Consider the following 27,316-nt stretch of genomic DNA (forward strand, 5'->3'; position numbering starts at 1 on the left):
CCACAGGACTTTAAAACTACTGCTGCAACAAATTCGGAGCGGCAGATAGCCTGGTCCTTAGTGCTTAACGCTTCCTATTAAAACAGCCACGTTTCAAGCAAGGAACATCCCTTTACATCCCATTTTTCCTAATTTAGTTTTAATAAAAGTAAGTAGTGTAAGTACAATTTCATTAGAGCTCTTGTACATTTTGCGCAGCGCATGTTTTGCCAACTTTACTTTTAAAACTATATTTCAGAGCGTAGCCAAGCATTTTGCGAAATTACTACAGTGCTTCTTAACTGTCCTGTGAGGCTGCCATCAGAAGCACAATATATTGTACTGTAGCTATTGATCCAAATGGCTACATTTCTAAAGCAGAAAATGATTGTGTAGTGAAAGCAGTGCAGAGGTGCAGTAAAATGCCCTCAAGTATATAAAGACATAAAGATTAAAGTCACCCTGCAGATTCCCTTTAACTCCTCCAAATCCACTGTGTAATGTGTTCTTTTAAGATAAATCACAAACTTTGTACAAATTAATGTGACAGGTGCCAGTGTTCAATAAGATTGCTCCTCACCATCAAGAGGCTCAGGGAACGTTTACTTTGCTTTAAATACATGCAAAAGCTGTTAATTAAATTCCCAGATGTCAAAAGATATCTGATTATCTAGAAGGCAAAATAACACCCCAAAATTTGTCAGGCAGAATGGGATAAGAAACTGAGACTTCGGTATAGAGGATGCCCCAGAGTGCCAATACCAACCATGTTCAGTTCTGCGCTTAGTGTTCAATAAAGTTTAGATGATCTTAAAAAGAAAATACACGGGTGGACTCTGCCATAGGCTCTTTCTCCTCCACAGCACCAAACAGAATACACTTCTCAACGGCGTAGTTGGTAGTAGCACATATGTTACATGGGACTTAAAAAAATGCACTTGGCTGCAGGAAAAATGTATTTGCCCTTGCATTGTTTTCACGTTCATACTAGGGATACTTTTTGGTACCAGTCATCTTCAGCACCTTTAACCTTCCCCATATGACTCCAAAAAATGGGATACGCCTTGGAGGTGTGGTGCAGGGCTCCTAGCACACCTGAACAGCACAACCAAATGCTGATCACGGGCAGTGCTCTTCAAATCTTTAGCCTAATCAGTAACTAATGACATTATACCAATAAACGATTTCGTTTTACGTCTGCTCCGAGTCAGATTCTTCTCTGGCCTGTTTCTGCTTCCACTGTGCTCAGCAGATAATCGCTCATGGTGAGATATTTCCCCCAGTCAAGCCGATGGCCAAATTCTCCAGGATTATAAGGGAACTGGTGGATCCTAAACAGATTAATCTTTGAAGAAAGGAACCTTTCAATCTCTGGCTCCTGGCTGTTCCTGTACACGAGTAAGATATCTTGCGTATGTGTAGATGTATACTTCAGGAGCTCTGTCACTAAAATAATCAGTTGATCAAAACATCCTTATAAGTCAAATTCTGGCCCTCTCTAGCTCTGGTCAGAAGACAGATGGATGAAAAGGCATTGCTAATGCAAACCCCTATCACGCCTGGGGCCTTTCCCCTGCGCAATTATCCTGCCTGGATTATTCCTTCAGGACTGTGACTGATTTACACACTACAGGAGTGTATCTCATCTGGGAAACGAGTGCAGATTTTTAATTATTCTCTGCACCACGGTACCACTCGTAGGGTTTCGGCTGGAGCTGCTGTGCTCGGTGCTGCACATTGCAGGTGAGGACGGTGCCTGCCCAAATTGCTTCCCATCTACCTCACACATTGGACGGAGAGAGGGAACACAAAGCAACAGTAAAAAAAAAAAATAATAAGCAGTTGTTGTAACACCTTACCTGCCTCGCCATCTCCAAGGGCTTGGAGGTGTCACTGCCCAAAAGGAGTCCAAAGGAGGAGGCTTAGCATGGGTCTTGTGGGGAGCTGTACAGTAGAAGCCTGATGCTGCTGGCCATAACTGTTGTCTGAAAACATAAATAAAAGGACAGCATTTTAGGAAGGGCTCCGACAAGGAGGACAGGACTTTTATGTGGAATGTGATGGGAAGAAGTCAGTGAGGGAGGCAGCAGGAGAGGACACGGAGGCTCCAGCAGATTCAGAGCCCTGGGAGCCCAGGGCTGGGCTGGGGAGGGGGCACCCTGCTGCCTGCCAGGGTGGAAGGAAATGGGGCAATGTGAAAGCACGGTGCAGGCCACCCGCCTCTGAACACCCTTAGACACCGAAACAAAACCATCCGTTAGACATACAGCAAGTGGCAGCAACGAGGGCTCAGTCTCATGATCCATCAAGGAAAAGAAAAACCTGCAAGGTTAACCACAGTTTGTTTCCAAAGACCCCAATCTCTACCGACGCAGCTGATCTGCGGAAAGAACTGTTTGAAGTGGGGCAGTGAGCCTGTGTCCTTCCCACCTGGGCCACCTGCGCCCCAACATCTCCAGACGGAGTGTGGACTAGCGCAGAGGATGCAGACAGGTTGGACAAGATGCCTCCAGCTCCAAGCTTTGGCGGCTGCTTTCATCCTGCACATCTATCTGAGAAACACGCTGCTGGAGGGGACCCTGGCTGGCCACAGGAGGCATCATTAGAGCCGTGAGCTGGCCTTCAAACCACTGGTTTTGCACTTAGAAGAAATGAAGATCTGTACTGTGCGAGGGATGGATAAAAAAGGACAAATACCCACTTCTGCTCTGCTCACACAGGTAACGTGCAGAGGGCTGACACGCGTGTTGGGGGGCTTGGAGCACGTTTCCCTTTTGAAATTGGCGGTCCCACCCGTCCCTTGACAATTGTCTGCAGAATTCAGATTTACGAGGTTCCTCACCCAGCCAATAAAACCAGGAGGGAAATAAAGAGATGTCCATAAATGACATATTTTCATGCTTTGTGCAACCTGTCTCTGCAAAGCACTTTTGAGCAGCTAAGCAATTTACATCTAATAGCAAAGTGTTTTTTAATCAGTCAGATCAATTTGTGAAGAATTGGTACATTAGGTATAGCCATATAGCAGGGATCCTTATAGCAAAGGTTTATAAGTAATTGCTCCCTGACCCACTGAACACTGTATTACTATAGAAGTTTGTATTCTATTAAGAGTTAATAAGTGACCAAAATCTAGACTAATACACTGTCAGGGTTCATTATCATTACACGTTCTTGCTATTTTTCCAGTGCCTTTTGCTCTGCCCTTCTTGCTACATATGGAAAACCTATATCAAGATGGTTGCCATGGCAATGAAAAGATTTGCATGTGTCTTATCTATCTATTTAAATACCTTCTTATGGTTTATAACTACCATAATACATCCCTCCAGCCCTGCTCATTGCTAATTTAGAGCTAGCCCAGTGTGTCTGAGGTCAGCGATACCATCAAAAGCATGTCGTCTAGACAACTCCAAAGCTACTGTCCATGGGGTAATTGTTTTATGCAAATAAAAAGTACAATGGTGACATGCTCATCCATGACTTGCATGATCCACTTGTGCCGGGCGAGAGCGATTCCGCCCTGCACGAGTGTTTGCTGCTGCATCTGCCAGTCACGGCCGCATTGGTTTGATGGTCTTTTTTGTTGCCAGTTTATTTTGGTCAGGTCTGAAGCTGGTTTGGGATGATGCAGATACTCTAAGAGACGCTAAAAATCTGCTCAATATGTATGTGTGCGTGCACATGCTCATGTGCACGTGTACAACTTCAGAGAATTAAGTAAACCTGCCCAAACCACTGCCCTCACCTAAGTTAGTCATTTTTAGAAAGGTGAACAAAAGCTCCCTTTGCACGCAGCATCGTGGCACAGGCACATAAGCATATTGCATTTGGTACCAAGGGTCTTTCGGGAGCACAATAAATTTTAAAAGCAATTTGGCAAGGATTTCAGTGGCTTTCCCTCAAATGATCCAAACTTTCTGTCTACCACAAATTTAAGTTCTTCTTTTCTCCGTGTCTTTATACCTCAGCTATTTCCATCAAAACGTACTGGACTGAGAATGCTCTTTGAGAAGTCTGAGTGGAAGACAAGGAAATAATTTGCACAAACTGAAGCTGCTCTTCCTCAACAGACAAAGTAATAGCTACCTTGCTCTGCTTCTTTCTTTTTTTTCTTTTATCTTTCGCTCCGTCAGGAGTTCGTGCTTTGCTGCTACATTCAAATGGCTGCAAAGGTAAACGTGGTTATTACTGCATAAATCCATAATGCACGCAAGGCAGCATGCAGTTTGAAAACACAAAGAGAGGTAACAACAACAAACAAGAAGAGACATCTCTGAAATCCAAAAAACCAGACTCTTCATTCCTCTTTGATCTCCCTGGCTCAGGGTTGTGGCTTTTCAGGATGTCCATGGATTAAAACTACTTCTAAAAGTACTTCAGGATCTAGTAAGGATTTCTTTCCTGGCAAATTGTATGCTGCTGCTACCGGAGACCAATAATAATATTGGAAATGTTTAATAATTAGGTAATTGACTGATTTGTTACCAGTATTTGAATTGCTTGACCACGCTTCCAGATTAGAAATGCATTTTTCCTCAAGATAATTTATATTTGTATTCATAGTCTGAGGAAATGCCGCCTATTCCTGCAGCAGTAAATCAGGCACCATTTACCCTGCCAATACAGTTAGACAATGTTTACGTGCAGGACTACTTTCATTGTTTGACTAATCCGTAAGGGGTAGATTTTCTATTGCATTTCAATAGCTCATCTACTTCAGATTGTTGTGAACTTTCTAAAGATGTGTTTTCACTTATAATAGCAGATCTTGGAGTGTAGTAATCTGGAATTGAAGTTTCAGTGACAGATTTATTCAGCTAGCATTTTGCATGAGGCATTACCGCAAACATTATTTTGTATGTGTGTGTGTGTGTGTGTATAAATATATAATACATACATGTATCTGACAAAACCTTCCAGAGATAATTTCTGCAATTTAGCAAACTAAGGATTTCAAGTCAAGCGTCAGTTTCCGGGTGTTTTTCATAATGGATTTCACAGCAGATGACCTGACAGCTAATCTCATGATCTGAATTGCGCTCTGCAGCACAGCCCCTCAAAGGAGCGCCCTGCTTTCACATGCCACGGCCGCGCCTCGCGCCGCACATGTCCAGCGGTCCAGACTGACCTCCTCACCCTCTGTCTGGGAAACATTCCTCCTCCCGGCAGCCCATTCTTGCCGACAAACAGAGCAGGACCAGTGGGCACTGGCTGAAAGGGGACAAGAGAGGGGCCGTGAATGGAGCGTGTCTGGTACAACAATGCCAGACAATGCGTGTGAATGGGGTTGCAAACCGTGCTCCTGTTAGCGGGGCTGCCAGCAGCTTCCCTGCCCCCTCTCCCCTTGGTGTCTGGGGCTTTGCTCCCCTTCTGCAAACGGGTTAGACCCCAAAGCCAGACCCAACGGGTGGACAAAGTCAGTGGGAGCTGGGGTTCAGAAGGGGCAGGCAATCGCTGGCGGTGCCTACCAGGGGACGCGCTTCCCCTCCGTGCCCCCTCCCGCGCCACCTGCTCTGTGCTGTTCAAAACGGTGCCAGGAACAAAAGCGAAGCAAAAATTGGAGTGCAGGTGCTGCTCCTGCGGCTGGGTGAGGGCAGAAGCACCAGCGATGCTCCAGGATGGGCGGATGGCCTCCGGTTTGGGCCTTTTTTGAAGGTGAGAGCAGCACTAATGAGGTGCGGGGTTCACACCTGGCTTTATTTCTCCTTTTTTTAAGCCGTGTTTTTGGAGGATAAAAAAAAAGAAAAAAAAAAAAAAAAGAAAAAAAGGAACTCTTTATCTACACACTGTGCTTCTCCTGTCTAATTCACAGGAAAGGCAATGACTTCTTTAGCAGTGCAGATAAGATAAATCTTCGCAGGACGGGCTAAGAAGTTTTACAGGATACAGTTAAGCTCTGTGCTCAGTTACGCTGAGCCAAACCCAGGGTAACTTCTGAAATCAGGGGAGGGAGGCCAGTTCTGGTGAAGGTAAGATCACTATCTAGCCCGGAGTACTAACGAATTTTGGAAAGAATTTGGACATAAACATTGCCATTTTTCCCCTATCTGGGAACATACAGAACTTCACCAGAAATACTTCATTTAAATTAAATAGAAAATGTATTTTCAGTATGCATTATAAACAGGAGCCCTGAGTAATCACCGTGTCTACAGGACGAGCCTTTAGTACCCAGCAGGCCCAGAGTGCCCCAAATCCACAGGGCAGCTCCAGGCTGCGGGGTGCTCCGTGGGGACTTGGGGTTTCTCACCTGGGGACTGCACCAGGAGCCTTGTTTCTGCACCTGCCAACGCCCTTTAGGAAGGGGCCGGCTGGGTCGAGGCAGGATGAGGGGGACGGCTGGGAACGGGGTCTTACAAGGATGCCCCCAAATCCCTCAGTGACTGGGATCAAAGAGGCGGCTCCGCCTGCAGCCCTCCTCACGGGCCTGCCTGCAAAACAAAACTTCCTGCTCGTGCTTGAGCAGTCTCCAGAAAGCAGACCTTGGAGGTGACCGTCCAGAGGGACCTTGCCAGGCCTCTATCAGCAGCTAATTTGAGCCAGCTACACAACCACAGGCGGTCACAGTGCGGGGGCAAGATCCTGCCCACGTAGGCAGGCTGGAGAAGGGACCCACCGGATCCTGGCCTGGGAAAGCAGCCTGTCACCTTGGGGGGGAGCGAGAAAAAAATAATAATATTGAAACACAAATATTTAAACACAAGCAAACAAAAAAGCCCCTTGGACCGCAGGGCCTGGCGCTGGCCCCTGCTGCTCTGTGTGGCTGCGGCTGGCTGTGGGGCGAGTGCTGGCCCCCGGGGCCCGGTCCCCTCCCCGTGTGGTGTCCCCCCGTGTTGGGGACAGGGAGCAGGGCCCGGAGCTGCCGTGTCCGGCTGAGCCCCCTGCCAGAGCGTCCCCGGGGACGGTGGGCAGCTGGGGGTGAGATAAAGCAGACTCCAGGCTGTTTTATCTTACGCAGGGGGCTGGCCCCAGGAGCAGGAAAGCGTAAAGGTGGTTTAAAAAAAAGCAGCTTTTTTTTTTTTTTTTTGCTTTTTTTTTTTTTCTGAACATCTGGGCCTCTCCTGGAGCGTGTGCCGTGGGCAGAGCAGCCCCCCTGGCCCCGAACCTGCAATGCCCAGAGGAGAGCCAGCGCTGCAACCACTGCGAGCGGATAAAAGCACAGCAGGGGAGGAGGTCAAAACAATAAGGAGCTTTTTTTTATTATTATTATTGTTTTTTTTAAATGCGTGCCCCTGTCTGTTTAGAACAAACACTTCCATTGTGAGGAGGGATCCCAAACACCCAGCAGGAGCTAGATTGGCAGCGAAATTTGGTGAGATTTGGGTGCGTGGGTCCAGGAACACGCCACTCTGCGTGGAAGTAAGGCGGATCTTCCCATGGCTCCGGTGGCAGCACCGTGGGCAGCGGTGACCTCCGGAGCTGCAGGCACCACGGGGACAAAGCCACCTCCCTCCTGCCCTGCTCGCCCTGGCCCTGGCCCTGGCCAGCAGCTCCTGCCAGCCCCGGAGGCGCGACGGGGCCGGAGGGAGGGGAAGCGCCTTCCCCTCCTCCCCAGGCTCGTAACCAGCTAAGTTTTTGTCTCGTTATGCCTTTTAACGCAAGTAAATCCAAATAACTGTGCAGTAATGAATTATAAATGGAACAAAAATGAATATACTATTAATACTACTCCCAGAAGGGGATAAAAGGGATCAGCAGCTTTATCCCATGGTGCAGCTGAGAACTGACAGGCAGGCTGGGCTGACATTCAGAGGCCACTCTGTTTTCATAAGGGGAAGAAAAATCCCTGGCAGCGGCGAGGCGATATTTTACCCGCCCCGGCGGCCCCACGCTCGAGAGCCCCATCTGCAGCCCCGTGGCTCCTTCCCCCGAGATAACCGCTCGCAGGAGGCGCAGCCCTAAAATGGATGCGGAGAGGATGCTCGCTCCGCCAGCGGCCGGGCTCTTCCCCTGCTCCGAGCCCTGTGAAATATGCTCGTATAAAAGAGGGAGTAAACAAAATTCGGCGCTTAACAATCTCCAGGCCCCTCGGCGCTCCCGCCGACCGACCCTGACGGCTGCCGTGGGGCGATGGGGAGGGAGCAGAGCCGAGAGCGGGGCTGCCCCGGCGCTGACCTCCCCGCAGCCAGGTGCCGCGGGGCGCCCGGGCCCCCGATAAGGCCGCGGCGCTGCTGGCGCGCAGGAATGCCAGCAGATAAGGGCCCTGCTTGCTGCGGTACTTCGTGCTCGAGAGAGGGGAGTGATCCGCCCTGACCACCTCGGATTTGTATTTTATTTTTTTTCTGGACTTCTTCCATAAGGACGGATCCCGAATGTCACTCGGCACCGTCGGGTCTGGGGCATGCTCCTGCAGCCCGGTGGGACCGACCTGAGGGCGGATCCGAAATCGGGCAAAATGGAGAAAAGGAAACCCCAGCGATGGTTTGTGGAGGAGTTCCTTTGGCCGTGGGTCTCACTGCCCATTTCTACAGCTTTCCAATCTCTTTTTGCCGAAGGCGATTCCCTCCTGTGAGCTGTGGGGAAAGCCTGCTGGCTTTTTGCTGGGCAAAGCAAACCAGGAGAAACGTCGTGGGTTTTTGCTGCCCTGCAGTGCCAGCACTGCCTGGCATTGCCTGTGGCATGGTAGGGATGTGGAGGTGCACTGAGCTGCTCGCAGGGGCTCCATCCTGCTGTGTTAACATCGGCTGTACCTTGACATGGGATGGAGACACCAGCGTCCTTGGTTCAAACTAGGTTAAAAAGTTCAGAAAGCAGCATGAGGCCGTTTTCAAGAGTGACGTGACTAATTTGGGTGGAAAGGAAGGATGTGCTTCATTTCTTAGGGTGTTTAACTGGAAGTGTCGTAAGGGGACAGATTTTCTTCGTGATGGACACATGATGGGGCTGAGATCAGCCTCTCCAAAGTGCTTTCATCATCTTTTTTTTTGGCTTTGACTTGGCATGAGCCATTTTCAGCGCAAGGAAATCATTTGCAGGTTAATCTCCCTCCCTGCTGCCTTCCCCTGCCCCGTGGCACAGCAGGCACGCTCTGTGCTAACGCCCTGGGACACACCGAGATAAGCAGCCCTACGGGGTGGGAGCCGGATCAGCGATAGCATCTTGTGCAAAGGAAAGAAAACCTCCAGCCACCACAGATGAAGACGATCCAACACTTCGCAGAGCCCTCGGTGACACTAATGCTGTTTACTGTTGTGCTTATGTCGCCGCCCGCCCTTAACAGGATTAGGTCATTTGAGAAAAACAAATTGCCATTCCTGCACCAACAGCTGGGGAACCGCAGCAGCCCCAGCGCCCGCAGCTTATCTGGCGATCGGCAGGTTGCCTGGTGGGTAGCAGGGACGCGTCCCCACGAGATGAAACGCCGATGCAGGCAGCCCTCAACCAAACGAACGCAGGGACCACAGAAGCCAGCACAGCACCAAAGTAAAGCACCTGTAAAGCAGGTGGTCTCGCTGCCCAGCTCCGTAGCAGTCCTTGGTGAGAGCCGGGAAGAGATGCCCTGCACCGGCCCAGCTCCAGTGGCCACGGGAACCCAGCGGTGCTCAGCTCGCGATGCTCAGGCACCGGGGGCACGAGAGCACGGCCCCGACCCAGGGACAACCGGCAAAACCCACGCGAGCAGCACAGCAGAGACGCAGGAATGCCACGCGTCTCCGTCCTTTCCCTTCCACGATGCCCGGACTGGGAACACCACCCGAAGAAACCCCAAAAAGAGAAAAGAAAATGTACTGTTTCTTGCCAACACTGAGCGGTGCCATAAAACCTTGCCCCAGATCCATTGGCCAGCTCCAACCCATGCACAGCACGGGTTTAGAGCAGCTGACTTGCAAACAGCCCACAAGTTTGGCTAAGCTTGTAAACGGCTTAAAAATTAACTTAAACACTAACTTCCTCCAAAGGCTACTAATTGTTAGCTGTCATCACAGCCCGTGATTGCTGCACGAGAAGGAGAGCAGTCATTTCTACCAGGTTCAGATCAGGATACAAACGTGCCTACGGACTGACGGAGTCATTTACTTCCTTGCTCAGTGGATGCGCACCCAGCCCTAATTGTCAGGCTGTCTGCTGAGGTCATGGAAGACTGGGTCAAAAATTACTAGAAAAAAAATCATTTGGGGATGATATTTCAATTACAACTTAAAGATATGCTGGGTGCTGTCAGTAGCACAATATGGCATCACATTGCCACTGCCCCGACCACGGGTAGCAGGGGAATACTCCCGTAATTATATCAAATCCCCGGTGCCTTTTGAGGTGAGCTATCTAGAATAACCAATTTTAATAGCGTGTCACTCTTCCATCTCCTGCGCAGCAGTGGAGGGGCTGTAGAGATGCAGTAGGGGGACCTGTCCATGCTGGAACCCAAGGGGTTTGTGCCGTGGGGAGCTGCAGTTACCAGGAGCTACGCACACGTTTGGTGCCCATCACCACAGATAGCTGGGTCCTCACCTCTCTGCTCCAGCCTGGCTGCCTCCTGCTCGCTGCTCTGCCATGCTGCCCAGGCAAGCAGCATTTCTTCAACAAGAACGGAAACCGCATATAAAGCATCAAACTTGAATTTAAGGTGCTAAAAGTTGGCTTTAACGGTGAAAATGTTGTCTTTGCTAAAAAAAATAAAATCACGCCCCTCAGCCCTCCAAAGCCTGTAAAACTTGGAAGAGATAAGGAAGCTCGGTTTCCTTCCCCTCTGCACCTCAGTGTTTTCTTCCGACTGCAAAACCTGTGCGGGGCATCCTTGTGAAGTACAAATTCTCAGAACAGACTTCAAAGCAACTAAGCTAATATTTGCATTTTTCATAGCTTTACAATTATTTTATTGTGTTATAAAACTTCACTTTTTTTTTTTTTTCTTCAAGAGTACAGACTAGGCAGGTAACTTGCATGATTTCAAGGCTGCAGCAACAAACAGGAACCCAGCTAACTGAACCAGGGTTTGCTCTGTTGGCATCAATGGCTGCAGCCAGCAGCCTACAGCCATATACATTTGTGGCAAATGCTAGCTTGCAGGGCTTCAGAGGTAGCTTTAAAAAAATAAAAAATATTAAATGCATCAACTGTGCAGTGCTACTAAATTTCATTTTGCACACATTGACTAAATAGCTACTCTATGAGTTGGGGTAAAAGCAAACAGGTCCAGCTTGGCGAAGTCCCCGCATCCAAGGCAGGGCCAGCCACGATTCCTAGCAATGGACAGAGCCCAGCCTTGATGAGAACAGGACTTCTGCCCACAGAAACAGAGAAGCAAGCAAACAAAAATACGCAACCCAAACCAAAACACTAAATCTCAGTTTTAATATATTTGTAAAGGGTGGAAACACTAAGGTTTTCTCTGCTTTTATGATGCAGAGTGGTGTTATTACCTTGATTATTTGACTAATGAAATGGAGTTTAGCTTACAGAAGTGTTTGGCACGCACTCTGCTTTCAGAAACTTGTACTACCTACAGAAACGTTTTAGTTACATAGATCTTTTTGCATGATCAGTAACAAGAAAATTAAGGGGAGTCTGATCTTGATTTCCTGTGGCTCCTTCTCCCCACTCCGGGACTGTAAAAGGTGTATTTGCGTTGTAGCATAATTTATATTCACTTCAAAGACACTTCATGGGTCATGGGAAAATGTGGGCTCTGCCAAAGATGGAGCAGGCGAAGTCTAGTGATGAGGATTTCACCTGGCATAAAGGAGCTGTGTTATTAATGGGAATCGGATGCCCCGAAGAACTGATTAACTTCAGCATTTTCTGTACAAAATTAAATTTCCCAGGTTTCTGCTTTACCTAAGCAGAACTAGCAGAAATGAAGATTTTGAAATTATCTTCTGCCTTGTTCCCTTTATCGCAGCCTGATCTTATGGAAATCAGTCGTGCAAAACTCCCATTGCTAGAGATTCAAGGGACCCTGCTCGTGTTGTACAGTCGTGCCGTTAAATCTCGAGTGAAGGCGGGGGTTCTGTGTGAAAGCAGAAGCAAGGCACAGGTGTCACGTTTTTCTGCAGGGCTGGGGGGTCAGGAAGGAGAAATTCCCCAAAGCAAAATATAGAGAAAAAAAAAATATATAAAGAGGAAGCAGGCTGTGGCCACAGGAAAGCATATTTCTTTAAAACCACCTCAGGAAGTTATGTTACTTTAAATTTTTCAGCTGCCGCCCTCTGAAGAAGCATGCGCTTCACTTTGTCATGTAAAGGAAAGAGTAAATTGAGCACCATAAATCGGCGGTGTGCTTACGGTGAAGGTGCTGTTTATCTGCCTGATATTTAGACTGACCTTTGCCGGGTTGTGGAGTTTGTCTGTCTGCAAATCCTCAAATCTCAAGCAGAGAGCACTCTGCCGAGAACCAACCGACCCGCGGGGAGATGAAATATTATCTCCTCCGCTGCATGCAACTTTTTCCCCGGGAGGCTGCGGGCTGCAGCATGTTCCCCAGCCCCTCATGAGGTCGGGCACTCGCCCACCACCAGCCCTGGCTTTCCCCCAGCATCGCCCATCTCTGCTCCTGCCACCAGGAGCCCAGCAAAGCCCCGCTGGGGAAAGCCCAGCAGCAACACGTGCCACTCGCACCGCGGCTGTGCTGGGAGCTACCAGCCCTCTTTCTCAGCATTGCTGCCTTCTCTCCTTAAAACACCGTGGTTTGCCGTGTTGTTTTGTTTTTTTAAAACCACCCTTTGGAAGATGGTCGTGCGGCAGAGATGGCACGGGCACTACCTTTTGTTTTCCCGAGGAAAACTACCGCTGGTTTCTGCCAAGTGTCTCCACTGCCAGTGCTTAAGATTCAGCGCTGGAGCCTGTGCTCTTCCCTTGCTTCGCGTTCCAAAGCCTTTTGCAAACATTTAAATAAACAGCCCTAGGAAGTAAGTATTAATAAATACATTTTACAGAGCTCGATTTAGTCCAGCCAGTAGGAGTTATGCACACATGAATTAGTAGCAGACTCCGAAAAGCAATCCGTGTGCCTGCAGTCCAAGTGCTGCCAGACAAAAGCTGGCTGCAGTCACTTCCCCAGCACCCCCCCCAAAACAGGCTCTCGCTTCGCAGGCCAGCCCCTTGCAAACTTCCTGGGGCAGAGGACGAGCTCCTACAGAACGGCGAGGTTCACCCAAGTGGGCTGAAATCGGCCATACCCTGATTTTCATGCACCCGAGGTGGCACATCCCACGCAATGCCGCCCGTCCTCCTCTCCAGCTGCAGGAGGAAACCCCTAACGAGTTAATGCACAACGAAGCAACAGGCAAGATTTGTGAATGAACAGGCCAGAGGACTGTCAGGCCAATCTTCACACAATGATGGCTTATTCACAAAAACTAGGCTTTGAACAACCTAATTAGGACTAAGAATACATCATCCGGACAGTACTGAGCAAAGTGAAATATGTCGCAATGGGCAACGCTCTCTCTATTGTTTGCAGAGATGGCCGAGCAGCCAGCAAAACCTCCTTCCTTGAGCAGGAGGAGGGCAAAGCGGGCTCGGCATGCCTCAGCTTCCATATCCTGGGGAGACCTCGGTGCAAAGCCCCAGGCTGAGGTGCCCCCTGGTCCCTCCCTGTGTTATAGGTGAGTCCTTGCAGGATAACCCCACCCGCCCAGACCTGGCTAAAGCCCAGGACTCGAATCCAGCCTTGGGTCCCCCTCTGAAGCCAGCAGTGCAGCACCCGGAGAGCTGAGCACCTTTCCTGCCCCGCAGTGGTGTTCCCTGCTGTCTCCCCATCACCAGCCGAAAGCAACACAGCGAGATCCCAGGCACGAGCTGGAAGAGTTAATCCTCCAGCTTTTAAGCACAGATGGAGCCCGGGAGGCTTTCCTTCTTTAAAAGTACAATTGTTGTTCAGTTTCCCTCAGGTGCAGATTCATTAGCTCTTGACTGGCTCTCCTTGCTTGCTGACTACTTGTGGAAAAAGCCATTTACCCTGGTGAATGTCAAGGTTAGTTCAAACCGTCCTTGTCATCAGTCTCTCTGGCAGAAGGTCAGGGAGAAGCTTTCCTCAAATGGGCAGCGTCAAACAAAGCGGAGGCTGACTTAACTCACCTAAGGAAAGGAGACCTTCCCTGAGAGGCGATAAACATTCCCTCGGGCAAGCAGGACAGGAGATTAACCCCTCTCTGTCCTCCCATCGCCTGTCGGGCTGCCTTCAACCAGCAGCCTCCGTGCCCGTGGGTCCGATCCGTCCCCACCTCCCCTTGCTGGGAGGCTCACGAGAGCACACCCTGCCTTGCAGGGAAGACTCAGCCATGAAAGATGTTATCCCAGCAGCCATTAGCTTACGTTTCCTTTTGTTTTCTTGAAACTCTTAATTTAATTCTTACACCTCCAGCACCGCGAGCCCCGTCAGTAGCTCATATGGGAAGCATTATGGCACATAAGTAAACAATAACCACCCATTTTATACCTGCTAGCTTCGGTTCCTACGGTACACGCTGTGATGTCTTCAAGGTGGTGGGGAGCCACCCCACGTATGCAAAGAGAGGCACATGTGCTACTTAATGAAAAAGAAAAAAAAAAAAATCCTGCAAAGCCTCTGTACCCTTTTGTGTGCTCTGAGCAAGCGGGCTCAAAGGATAATTAATGTGAGAAGGAAATAGTTCTGGAGGTAACACTTTTGATAAGAATACCATGGGTATATTACAGGAAAAGTTCTCCTGCACCTGGAACGGGCTTCGTCCACAGGGCTTTAGCCTAAGAAAATGAATGGGAAAAGCAAGAGGAGAGACTTTTGGTGCTCCTTTCATGCTCTCCGTTCACATGGGAAGAATTAGAGGAATTTTTCAGCAGGAGGGAATGAGGGCAAATTATAAACTGCCTCATCATATGGAAAATACCAAGGTTTTGACCACTCAGACTTGCAGCATTACCAGCTTGCTTCTAAGGCTTCACTCTCATCTCTGTCCCCCTGAGGCCAGGCGTAAGGGCCAGCCCCAAGGTCCCAGCTGGAGAGCCACCCCGGCTGCCTCCATGCCCATCCAAGGGGCCTGGGACCAGGGGAGAGCAGAAGGGATGGACCTGCCCTTGGTGCAGAAGCACAAAGTAGAGCATACCCATGGGAAGTACTGCCAAAACTACGAGGAAGAGTAAGCATTATGGAAATAAAGGCTCCACTGCTTGCTGTCCCATAACATTTCCCAGCTAAGACACTGGCAGTCTCCTGTAAAGGCTCGTTAGAAATCTTAACACAGAAGGAAAACACCTTGCAATTAAGCAGCTTTAACTCAAAATCCTTGTGGAGATTGTATCCATTTTCCAGCTCTCTCCTTTACCTACAAGACTCTGGAGAAGCTCGAAGTGAGAGTTGTGGTGCAGAAGAGCCCTCCCGTAAAGAAATACTTCCCTGCAGTCAGTTAGACATTAGCCAGTGCCTTGAAGTTCAGAGGCTCTGAGATTCTTCAAAGAAGGTCTATTTTGAACCAGTATTTCAGCCGAGGTCAACCATGACACCCAGACCTCGCTTCAGACTTCTCTGCCCTCGCTACAACAAACATAGTTTATGGTATTTCTAATTTGTGGAAGTTTCTGAGAGATGAGCAGATCAGAAATGTAAATGACTTCAGCCCTCGGGTCAAGCAGGCAATCTGTGCCAGCGCGTGAAGGAAGCGAGTATGACAGTTCACAAAACGTTGCTCCCAGGAATGAGAGCTCTCCGTTTCCTAATAAGCTAGTGGTGGGCTTAAAGAGGACGCTACGAATCCCTCTCTCTCTCCAAATTTCCTCTGGGTTGCAGCTGGAGAGCAGACCCTGAAACCGTACAGTCTGAGACTATTAGGGGAGAGATCTGTCTACCTGAGGGCCCAGCCTTGGACCTACTTTTGGTTATCGCATGTTTCAACATCTGTCTGAATTGCCTTGGATGGGATTCAACAGAGCTCATGCATTTCGCCCGTGTGTAAATGAGATCCTGCAAAAGCCCTTCCCAGTTTTATTGTCTGCAAGTCTCCTTCCACAATAATTCTCGACTTGTAACACACTTCTGTAAAATGAACCCAGAGATGTACAAGACCTGTCCTGTCTACTCGCATTAGAGATGGGGAGCACACGGGCGGGTTTGAAAGTAGGTCGAGGCCTTTTCATGTTCGCTCAGTTTTCAGGTCTCATTTTTATACACGCGCACGTACATATTATAGGTGGGGCTGATAGCACTGCCTATTATTAAGGTTGTATGACACTTCCCATTATAAAAGACTTTTATATTTGCTTATAACTTTGCCAAACTCAAACCAGACTTTTTCTGTAATTGTGGCTTCCAGCTGCTCCAAGAGAGGCCTCGGAGAAAACAGGAGTCAGCTCTCCCTGGGTATCTCCCAGTCTGAGCAAGACAGGAGAGGAAACAACAACTCGGAAGGGGACATGTGGGGAAGACAAGGTGGAAAGAAACTCATGGGATAGCACATCAAGCAAAACTGGAACGTGGGATGGGAAGGATGGGCTACAGCTGGCCTGGCTGGGTGGATGGGGGCTCCGCAAAGAGGAGCTAGTGCTAAATGGTGACTGGAAGAGTAAGACTGGTTGGGTAAAGCCATGGAATAAAAACACCGGTGTGAATTAAAAAAGGAAAAGAGCTGCTGTGCTTGGCCAAGCAAAGAGGCTGGGAGTCAGCTGGGGGCAGCAAAACAGGGGAGCTGGGTGAGAACACCATGGTCAGACCGGAGTGGGCTGGGTGGGAAGGCAGGAACAGGATCCAACCCAAGTGCAGAAAGTCACTAAGTAGCACCAGTTGTTCTCTGTCAATGGGAAAACATCAGGGATTTCCCAAAATAAAGGAAGAACTTTGAACTTCCCAACCTATCCCTGAAAAATGAAAGCAGCACAAAGCTGAATTCAACAAACACAGGAGTCTCCTTGCTTAGCCACGGGTACTGTCTGGGGTTATCACCGTGTGCAGTGACAGAGGTGGGAGAAGCCTCATGAGGTCTTCTAGTCCCCCGCCCCAAAACAGCATTGGCATCTGCCAAGTACAGATCTTTTTCTTTTCATACAACTATCATTAAGATTAAAAATATATATATATACATATATACAGCTACCATTATTCAAAACAAACTGAGAAAATGCATTGGCACCCACATATTAGAGGTGTGGGTTTTTTTACCCACAGTCATATGGTTTACCTATGCTACAAGAAACAATAGTCTATATTAACAAAGACTAACACAATTAATAACTAGAAAATCTGTAAATGCAAGCTAAAGCTTCCATACTGTGTCACTCTGTTTCTAGATATACCTCTTAGTAATTATTTGGACAGCTCAAGCAAGATCTTCAGGCAAAATTGCCCCAAAGCAAGATCTTTAGGCAAAACTGAAGTGGGTGCAAATGGAAGGTTAAAACTGGTCTTTTGTCTTCTCACTTGGAGCTGGGAGATGTGAGAGCATCTCACGGTAGGGGCACACCACCATAGAGATAATTTGTGTCAAACTCAAGCTCTGCATTGACAGATAGCTAAGTACAATAACAATTATAATAATAAAAGCCAGGCACTAGTACATGCTGTGTGTACGGATGTTTCTTGCCCTTGAAAATAGCAAGAGAACGGTAGAGATCCATGTAACTATCACTTAGTAAGCTAAAAAATGCGTAAGCTAAAAACACGTGTGTGTTTCCAGATGAATTAGAGAGAGGAGTTCTCTGATGCAAATTCTTAAATACCGGTTTGAAATGGTTAGTACGCTGTAACACATCAGAAGATGCCACTGTGGTTTTGCAAAAGGAACAAAATGGAAGGTATCATTTAGAAGGCTTCACATATTACAGAGATGTGGATATTGCTTCAATGTTTTTCTTAACCAACCGGCATTTAGTGTTCCAGTTTTAAGGTGGCTGCTTGTGCTGTTGGTGACTGATTGCTAACAATTGTTTTGGACCGCACTCTCGTCCCAGAGCTTTAAGCAGACCCCAGGAATACTGAGTCACCACATTCCTCTGACACATTGGGTAATGGAAATGGTGAAAGGGTGAAACCTAAAACCAACACCACTGCCAAGAAACAAATAAAAAATAGGGTTTGGAAGGGATATATAGAAATTATTCTTGAGGGTATAAAACAACCTCTAACTACTAGTGGCTCGGATGAAGTCTTCTTGTGGATGTTCTACATCTGCGTATTCATTTCCTGCATCTTTCTTTGGTGCATCTAATGCAGACTAGATTTGCTCCCCATCTGATGCAGTGTGGCAAACTGCACATAATAATAAACTGAAAGGCCACGTTGTCCCTTCAGCTGTACACCATGCCCCAGAAGGTGGCAGACCAAAGTTGCACTTTTTGTCCTGGTGGCAGACGTGTGCTAGGTAGGAATCCAGACATCTTTGGCTGAAGATCAGTGTGGCTGGAGGTGAGCATGGCCATAACACGTTGATATTCCATAAATTTTCTTGCATAGAAAAAACTGAGACTGCATGCAAATGAAGAAATAACAAAAAGTTAAGTTTAAGTCAAGTTCTGAAAATTTAAGAAGTGCCAAACTGGAAGTTGACTGGTCAACTTTAATTTAGGCTCCTTCCTTGTACAATGGCATTTTGATTCAGTCTTTAATTACATGATCACTTAATGTTTGTTTCACAAGATCATTTCCTCATTCAGTGCAAAGCAGTTGCCCAGGCAACCTTCATCTTTGCATTTTCAAATTTTGAGTGCTCAATTCAACAGTGTTTTGTTGTGTTGTTTTGTTGTGTTTCATTCCTTCTTTTTTTGAAAAAATTATTTGTAAGGAATAACTGCGGCCCAGTCTGGGTGGTTTCCTTGGGGATGTACATTGCTTCTCTGAGAGGAATGAAGTTCTTCTCCGTGAAAGTGCCCATTTTTCCATGACCATGGAAATAATTGTTCTGGCAGCCAACTGCTCCTCCACTTCCCCAGCCAAAACAAGGCTGCGGACGACAAGTGCTGCTGAGACATCTCTCTCCTGAGGTCCATCACAGCAGAAAGCACCACAAATGCTCAAAGTGTTCTCAAACCCACCTCCAAATACTTGAGCCCGACCTCCGACCAAAACAACGTGACCACTGTTTCAGCCACCTGGTGATCCCCGGCCTCCCAGCGTCCACACCCGGCGCAGGCACGAGCAGGGATGCGGCAGCGCAGAGTGAGATATGCTCGTGGCTATCACAGCACTACGTTACTTACTGTTCCACCCTGGCCCCCAATTAACTCCCTGCTCCAGCCTCAAATCAATTAGGTTTATGCCCCTGCCCAGTTCTCTGTGTGCTCCAGTCTCACATCAATTCTGCCTGCAGTGATTTAGCAGTGATTTAGCCCCTGTCTCCAACGCACCACTTACCCCCCATGACACTGCAATCGTGCTACATTTATTTTCTCTTCTTTCCATGCTTCTCCCCGCCCCTCCTCAATATGGGAAATTTGTCAAAGCACACCCTTTCGCCCGGAGTTGTTTTGCTTTCACAAATTAGCACTTCCCAATAACAAAATAGTTTGCTGAACAAGAAGGGAAAAATAAAGTCCCCACACAGCCTCTGGTGAGAGCTCTGTGGCCTCAGCCCTCCCTCAGCTCCCCTCTTCAACAACCTTCCACTGCAGCCCTTCTGCCCCTGGGGCACTCCTGGCTTTCCTCTGGGAGCTTCAATGCAATGAAGGGAGGAGCCTCTATCTTTTTTAGGATGCTCAGTTTTTTTCTGTTGGGGAAATGGGGGAAGTTTGGCAATCTAAGCTGTTTGCATCCAATCACACCTAAGCTGTCCTGGACAGACCAGCTAGCAAGGTCAGTGTCCCCGCCGGGACAGGGTCCCAGGGGCTGGAGTTCTGCTTGTGCTGTGCCTGGGGCTCAGCACCAGCCAATGCTTCCCCAAAACTCTGTGTTTCAGCAGGAAAAGCCTGTAGATTCTTTCAGGTAATCAAGGGATTGGTTTGCATTGAGTCAATCGGATCTGAACCAGTGCAGGGTCACAAGGAGTTTCCACCTCTGCTCTTTGTTGTCACTGCTTGGGTTCCTTTGGGACTCTTGGGTGAGGAGTTGGGCAATGGGATGAAGAGTAACCCAGCTCCTCCTTTGCTGGCCTCTGTTCTTCTGAACTTGCCACTTTCCAGGTCTGAAAAAATATGGCCCTAAATGGTTCATTTTTAGCATGTTGGTACTTTGGGAAGGTGAGAACATTAGTGTTGGGGTGTGGGATGCACTGTGGTTTAAAATGGGAGATTTTCCTGCTCCTGACACACAAGGAAAAAGGGGTGGGGGGGAAATACCTTACTTATTTTAAACTGTTTCTCAGCAGTAAGCAATGTTTCCAACCTCCTGACCAGGTAAGGAAGGCAAAAAGGTGTTGTTATTCTCCATCTCACAGCCAAAGAGCCCAAGACACCCAACAGCCAAAGGCTGCAGCACGCCCCCAGATCCCTGCTGCGCAGGAGGCTTTGGTCCTGCTCCAACCAAGGGATTCTCCTGCTGATTTTAACAGGACCCAGCTCAGCCCCACAGCGAACTGCCCTCTGAGGGGCATCAGAAACTGTCCCGGGCTGGGGACAAGCCGGCAGCTCGAGGTGCTGACAGGCAGAGGGACAGGCACCAGTCAGCAAGGAGTGCTCGCTCACGGCTGCACAGATTTGGCGTAAGCTCAGGCTCCTCTGGTCCTACCAGCCCGCTGCTTCCGGAAGCTTAACGTATTATATTTCTAATGCTAAAACACTTGTATATCCCTGCCTTATAAAACATGCAAAAATGCCATCTGCAGTTAGGATGACTAACTCCAAGCACGCAGCCCTACTACAGATCCCCTCGCAGCTTTCTTCGTTTCATTGCTAAACACTTTTCAAGAAAGAAAGAAAATCCATTTTTAGTGCTAATGCCACCTGCAGGTTGAAGAAAAACAGTTGCAAGATCCCTGAAAACTGAACAAACATGCCTTTTTTTTTTTTTTTCTCCTTCCCTATCTAACCACAAGGAATGTTACTGCACACCTGCACCTTTTTGTGAAGGGAAATGATTTGGGGCATTGGAAAGGAGACCTTTTCTCACTGCATGGCTTACGTTATCTCCTCGTGGAAACTTCCCTGTCACTAGCAGCTGGTGGTTCATGGGAAGGCGAAAATAAAACATCCAGCAGCAGTTTTTGCTGATGCTGCTTCTGTGCCTGTAGCTGCTCCTGGCTCCTGTGCCTGGCTCCTGTGCAAGAGGCAGCAACCTGAACCTCCAGCCTCGAGAAGATGTCTGAATCAGGCGGATGCTGAAATCGGGTGTACCCGCTATGTTCTCGCTGCCCAGACACTGAGTGGAGACGCCTGGAGCTGTGCTTCAACGTTGCTCGCAAACACCAGTGATGGAAACACAGAGCCCATCCCTGACCAGCGAGGCTGGGTGCTCCAAACATGAAATCGGGAGCCCCAGATTCCTGATTTTGACAATAAATGTCCTCAGCAAGGCCCTTTGGAGCTCAGTTTCTGCTTCTTTAAAGTGCAGTTACTGACCCCAGCTGGAGCCCTACCAGGAGGAGCCAACCAACCAGCCCAGTAAATGCGCTGAGTTTCCAATGAGGCAGCCCCAGCCCTCAGTTATGGGATAATTTTTCCCCCCATATGGATTCTAACTTAGAAGCAGTGAGCAGAGCCACATCAGTCAAGCATACTTGATTTTTCTCCCCCAAAAAAGGGCATTTTGGACCTACATTTTGTAGCCACTGGGTCTCAGTACATGGGGCTGCACAACCCCTGACATGATGTAACGCTGGATGCGATGACATAGTGTTGTAAGAACAAGCAGAAATAATGTGGAAAAGCCCTTTCTGGCTCTAATAGGCAGCTGGTGACACAGGTGAAACACCTCCTGTACCACTTAATAAAATTATTTTAATTTAGAAGGAGAATGAAGAAATGGAGCCAATTACGTTAGTGGATCTGACAGGCAACCCTAAACGGATCCTCAACATCCTCGGTTTGGGCCATTTTTATCCCTATGAATAATGATAAAATGACTCAGAAGAGATGCCCGAGGAAACACTGCGCGCTCCCAGCCCGGATGATATTAATAAGGAAGGCTCCCAGCTGCACAGAAAGGAAATCTGGGCAAACGAGAGGGCTTTCGCTTCTGCCCCTTCCCCTCGAAGCTCCTGCCTGCCCTCCCGCACCCCGCCACCGCACCAAGAAGTCCCCGGCCGGGCGCAGGTTTGCTCCAGAAAGAGTTGGCAGCACCTACGTGGGCAGAAAGAGCTGGGCTTAAAAAAAAAAAATCAAAGTTTTGAGGGAAAGAAACGTCGAGTGCAAGGCGCTGGCAGCCAGGAGCAAGGCGAAGTCCCCCCCGCGCTGAGCGGTGCCCAGTGGCACAGTGTGCCGGAGGGGCTGCCCCACGCAGCGGGGCGGGCTGGCACAGCGCGGGGCTGGGTGGACACATGGTCTGTTCCACTATGGCAACTCCTATTTTCCTGTGAAAATAGGGATTTCATGGTGCAAGATCAGCTCTGTCAGATTAAATCAAAATGCAATAATCACTGAGCAATTGCCATCTGATATCTAAATACCCCCACCAGCCTTATCCTGGTGCTAATTTTAAAACAGACACCTCCGAGAAGGAGATTTTTTATTTTTTTTTTTCTTCCAGGGAGAGGAATAAAAATCCTCTGAAGTGATAAAAATTAATCTCAATTCCTGTTAGTATCAGTGACAGCGATGGTAGCAGTCGCACAGGCTGTCCGGCAGTATTCCTGGGATGAATTCCGCATCTCAAAACAAGCCGCAGGAGCCCGAGGGACGCGGGTTTGTCGGAGGATTATTTCCCCCTCCCCAAAGCCCGTGTCCCAGTGCAACTTGTGGGGCAGCCAGCTGCGGCAGCGGCTGCTCCTTTAAGACCAGATGTAACTTGCAGATCAAAAGGGCACAGCATTCACCCATGTCATTGTCCCTGAAAGATCAAAACCTCCTTATATACTTGGTGCAATATCTGTTCTGTTAAGGTAGTTTACATTTTTCCCCTCCTCTTCTTTTTTTTTTTTTTTTATTATTATTTTTTTATATTTTTCTTACAGCCCCCACTTCTCCTTTCCTCCATCTATTCTTATCACTTTCGAATTACAGAGATCTATTTTCAGATGAGCGTGCCGAACAAAACCTTCATCTGTTTTTTTTTTTTTTATTTTTTTTTTCTCCTCTCCCTCTCTCTCTTTTTTTTTTTATTTCCCAACATGGCGGTACGTGCTTATGCCCGCTATCTGCATAAGTCTTTTGTGTATTGCTAATGGAGTGCTGGAATTGTGGCAGCTCTGCGCGGGGAATACATGTGAGCAACAATATGCTGACAGACCCCTCGGTGGAATCTAATCTGTTCCAGCTCATGCACTCCTCAGAAACTATTTAACTTTCATTAAACTGTGTTTGATATCAGCTAAATAGAATGCATACGGCACCAATATAGCTCATATGGTCTCATTCATTCGATCACAGCAGTGCTTTTTTCTTATATTTTCCCCCCACTTGTGTCAGTACCCGGTATAGCTGGGTAAATAGGAGACCTTTGAAGATATAGTTAGTACTCAGATTTCTTTATTCTTTTGTGCTGGTTTCTTAGTGTTGAAACAGTGATTCATGTACGTCTCAGACAGCCTCCATTAATTTCATGTAATGTAGCTTTTATCTCGTAGCTGGGACAACTATCTCCAGCGCTGTCTCCCTATAGCATCTCGCACAGCCCACCGCCTTCCCACCCCCCAGCGCCCCTTTTTCTCCAGCGAGCAGCTCGTTTCTGGAGAATTTACTTTTGTTTTGCTACCTTTGGAGGGGGGGGAACACGGAAAAAAATAAATAAAGAGGCTAAGATTGCTGAGAAGTAAGGTAAAGATCTTTCTGTCCGCGTGGATGTATTTATGTCTCACGTAGGGAGAAGAAAAGGCAGGGGGAGCAGAAAAGGGAGGGCTTTGTGGGGAGTGGGCTAAAATATCTTTGGTGGCAGCGGCTGGATAACAGTTTTTTTAACCTATTCACAGCGCACTAATTTGATTATGAATGCAGCACAGTAGGAGCATGCAGTTTCTGGTGAGCGGGAGGAGGGGGTGCCGGGCGCTGGATTTACAAGCCAGGGGCTGTTCAAAAGTTTGAACGGTCAAAGGCGCCTAAAAAAAATTATCAAGACCAACCCCCGCCCCCCCAAACCGTCATTTAACCAAAAAAAAAACAACAAAAAAAAAAACAACGCCAAGCCAGCGAGCCCTTCAAACCAAGCCAAGCTGGGTGTATTAGCACCACAAATACACGGTGCAATTTCATTTGTAAATAAAAGGAGAGTAAAAGGTGGTTCCTTCCTTCCTTCTCGTTTTTTTCTTCCTCTTGAACGATCTGAAGGCATTAAAGACTCCTTCACCTGACGAGGAGGATGGCAGAGGGAAAGCAACATCAATTTGATTGGGAAAAGTGAAAGCGATTACCTTATGCTTTCTTTAAAGATTTTTTTTCCCAATTATGTTTTATTAAGTCCAAAGGAATAATCACATTTTTTTTTTTTATATTGCTTAAGAGAAACAACATGGGGTCCTTTGGTAGAGGGAACCCAATTATTTGGGATATTATTTTGTGAAACCTTTTCATTTTATTAGTATACCAGAGGGTTTTCACATTCGCTAGGCTAAATCCTGACTATTATTACTTTTTTGGAAGAAACATCTCGCCGGGGCAATTAATTTTATACATTAACACCAGCCGCTGCCGCGTCACGCGCTTTAACAAAAAGAGAAGGCAAGCAAGCCTCGAGCTTGGTTTGTCCTTCGGTTCATAAGGGGGTCACCAACGCCAGCCCAGGGAACACGGAAGGGGTTTTTTCGAGGGAAGATGATGTGCAGCACCTCTGGGACGTCCTGGCCGGTGCCCTACCTGCCCCCTGGGAACCACGTCCTGCGGAGGAAGCTTTGCTCCAGCACCCGGCCGGGCTGAGCAGAGCAGGGCTGGCGGCCACCAGCCGAAAGGCTGGTCCAAAAATTATTTAGATAAGCTTATTGGCAGTTTTACTATAGGTTATTAATCTTATTAATAGCGCTAACAGAGGCTAATTGAAAATGTATCGTCTATTATTATGTTAGCCTTCATTTTGGGGCGTTTTTGTCAAAGTATCCTAGGAAGGAGCGATTAACCCTCTGCTGTTATTTCCCCCGCTCTGCGCAGGGGCAGCGGCAGGAAGGAGGACGGCCCGATTTCACCGAGGGCCACCAAGCCCAAATTCTGAGGCCATAAAATCAATGGCTGTGGGTGCCGGTACCAGGAGCCCAAGGATAAAACCTGCTTCAGTGCTGCAGGAGGAACGTGCCCAGGGCTGAGGTCAGTGTTTGTGCTGTGCCAAACACAGGCTCCCCCATCCTAATTCCTCGTGGCTCTGCTACAGGTGGGCAGCAGCAGCCACAGCCTCTCCTGATGCTTTTCTCTTTTAAAAACATGGAAAAAATATTGTTGTAGGACAATAAACTGCAAAACCCTAGCTACAGCCCCCCGGCTCACTGAGAGGAGAAGTGGCACCACAGCATACTCCTCCTTGCCCTGTCCCAGGGCCACCTCAGAAGGATATTCATTAATTTTCCTCGAAATTGGAGCCAGCACAGCCCTAACCCATGCTATGAAGTCCCTGCAGGGACTTCGAGGACCCGAGGGTACCCCACCACGAAGTGACAACTTCATCCTGAACTTTTACATCACGGAAATTAAGGAGGTTTGCAAAGCCCACAGGCGCATCACGCCTCTCTGCCAAAGGGGCGATGCTGAGCACCCACCAAACCCATGGGTTTGGGGTCCAGCCCTTCACGACTCTGAACCTCAAGCCCCGTAACAGCCTGCAGCGTGCACAGTCCCCTTTTTATCCTTTTCCTGCAGCCTCTGCTTTCACTCCCAGGCACTGCTGCCATCGGCAGAAGGTGCAGAGGTGCCCCTGTACCTCACACGGGACCGGCCGGGGAGCGGGGTGGCACCACGGGGCAGAGGCCCCAAGGCGGCCGCGCTGCCTCCAGCCAGGCACAGCTCCGAGAAATAGCTCCGATTCGCAGCCTCTGCTGCAGAGCAAACCCTGGCATATTGGTCGGTCTCGCTGCCAAGTGCTGTGGCCGTGCCCTCTCCGCAGCATCCAGCTCCAAACACGCTTGACGGGCGCTCTCCGGGGGGACCGCCTGCGCCGGCTGTACACGGCTAACATATGTAGGTACACCTGAAAGCTACAGCCTGCCACTTCACGTGGACCTCACTGGGGTACCTTTGCTCTTTTGCCACCAAGGGTTAATTTTCTAATGGCTGCTTTGCTGCTGAAGCTGGCCAAGTTTTTCATCGCCCGCAGAGCACCACAAGCTGTGATTTGGAGCCAGAAAACACCATTAATTTTCTAAATAGGAAGGATCACATATGTAAACTGTCTGGGTCTATAACCAGTTGGGCAGGTAGCAGGCAAAGAGAAGGAAAGTGGATTTTTTTTTTTTTCCAGGCACCTAAACAAAACAAACCTGAGGCCGCTCGCAGCTCCAAAGTTTCTCGGGAAACCCCGGCCCCCCCTTGCCTTCCCCCGCGCCCCCACCACGCACGCTCTTGGCCTCACCCGTGGCAGTACGCATTTTTCCTGGAAAAGGTCAGCTTGATGATTTATTGAGCAGTTATTGAAGCTCTCACATGAGGCAATATGGAAAAGCTACTGGAAAAAAAAATAAAAAAAAAAAAAATCAAGGGAAGCCCAAATAAAGGTAACGGACCGCAGTTTGGGCCATCCTCCCCCAGGGTCCCCCCGGGGCATCGGGTGCCACCGAGCTGCCAAGGTTTGGCAGCAGGACACGAGCAGGAGCACGGCGCTCTGGTGGCCGGGAGGCAGGGACAGGGACCCCACAGCTCTGCCCGCGCACAGCCACCCCCACCGCCCGCCTGCCTCGGTTTCTCTTCACCAGCTGGCGTGCAGACATCCACCACAGAGGGGTGCTCTGGGCCTTAATTAATTAATTAACACCTCGTGTGAGGTGCTTGGAAGGCCTTTGGTGGAGGGGACTGCCATAGTGCATGATATTAAACAGTGGTAAACCAAAAATTATATATATATATATTTTTTTTATTTTTTTTTATGACTGTTTTTCCAGCAAGCCAAGAACCTGGAGCAGAATTATTATTATTATTATTATTATTATTATTATTATTATTATTATTATTATTATTATTATCGAGTTCCTCAATAAAACAAAGTCACAAAAGAAGGTGATATTTTGCTTCCAGATGCCACACAAATACAAGAGCAACCTCAGGCTGGTTGGTGGCCATCACAGCACGGCCGCCTTCGAGGGCCTGATCCTGCACCTAGTGGCGCGGCTGCAGGCCCCCCAACCAGGTGCAGCCACCGCCGCAGGACGGGGTCCTTGTTTAGCCCAATTCTCATACCCCAACCCACCGCTGTCCCTCCCCAGGAGGGGCACTGCCC

General features: G+C 48.4%; 1 long non-coding RNA gene across 2 annotated transcripts in view; it reads right to left on the minus strand.

Annotated features, from left to right (window-relative positions):
• Nucleotides 1-27,316, minus strand: part of LOC311434342 — a 155,472-nt gene that overhangs the window by 64,008 nt on the left and 64,148 nt on the right. For both annotated transcript variants that reach the window (XR_014691413.1, XR_014691414.1), the window contains 2 exons: nucleotides 4,069-4,146; nucleotides 1,839-1,964 (listed from right to left, as the gene is read on the minus strand). This is a non-coding gene — a long non-coding RNA (uncharacterized lncRNA). The remainder of the gene's footprint in view (nucleotides 1-1,838; nucleotides 1,965-4,068; nucleotides 4,147-27,316) is intronic.

The sequence above is a fragment of the Aythya ferina genome (genome assembly GCF_964211825.1).
Source record: "Aythya ferina genome assembly, chromosome: 3".
NCBI classification, from domain to species: Eukaryota; Metazoa; Chordata; class Aves; order Anseriformes; family Anatidae; genus Aythya; species Aythya ferina.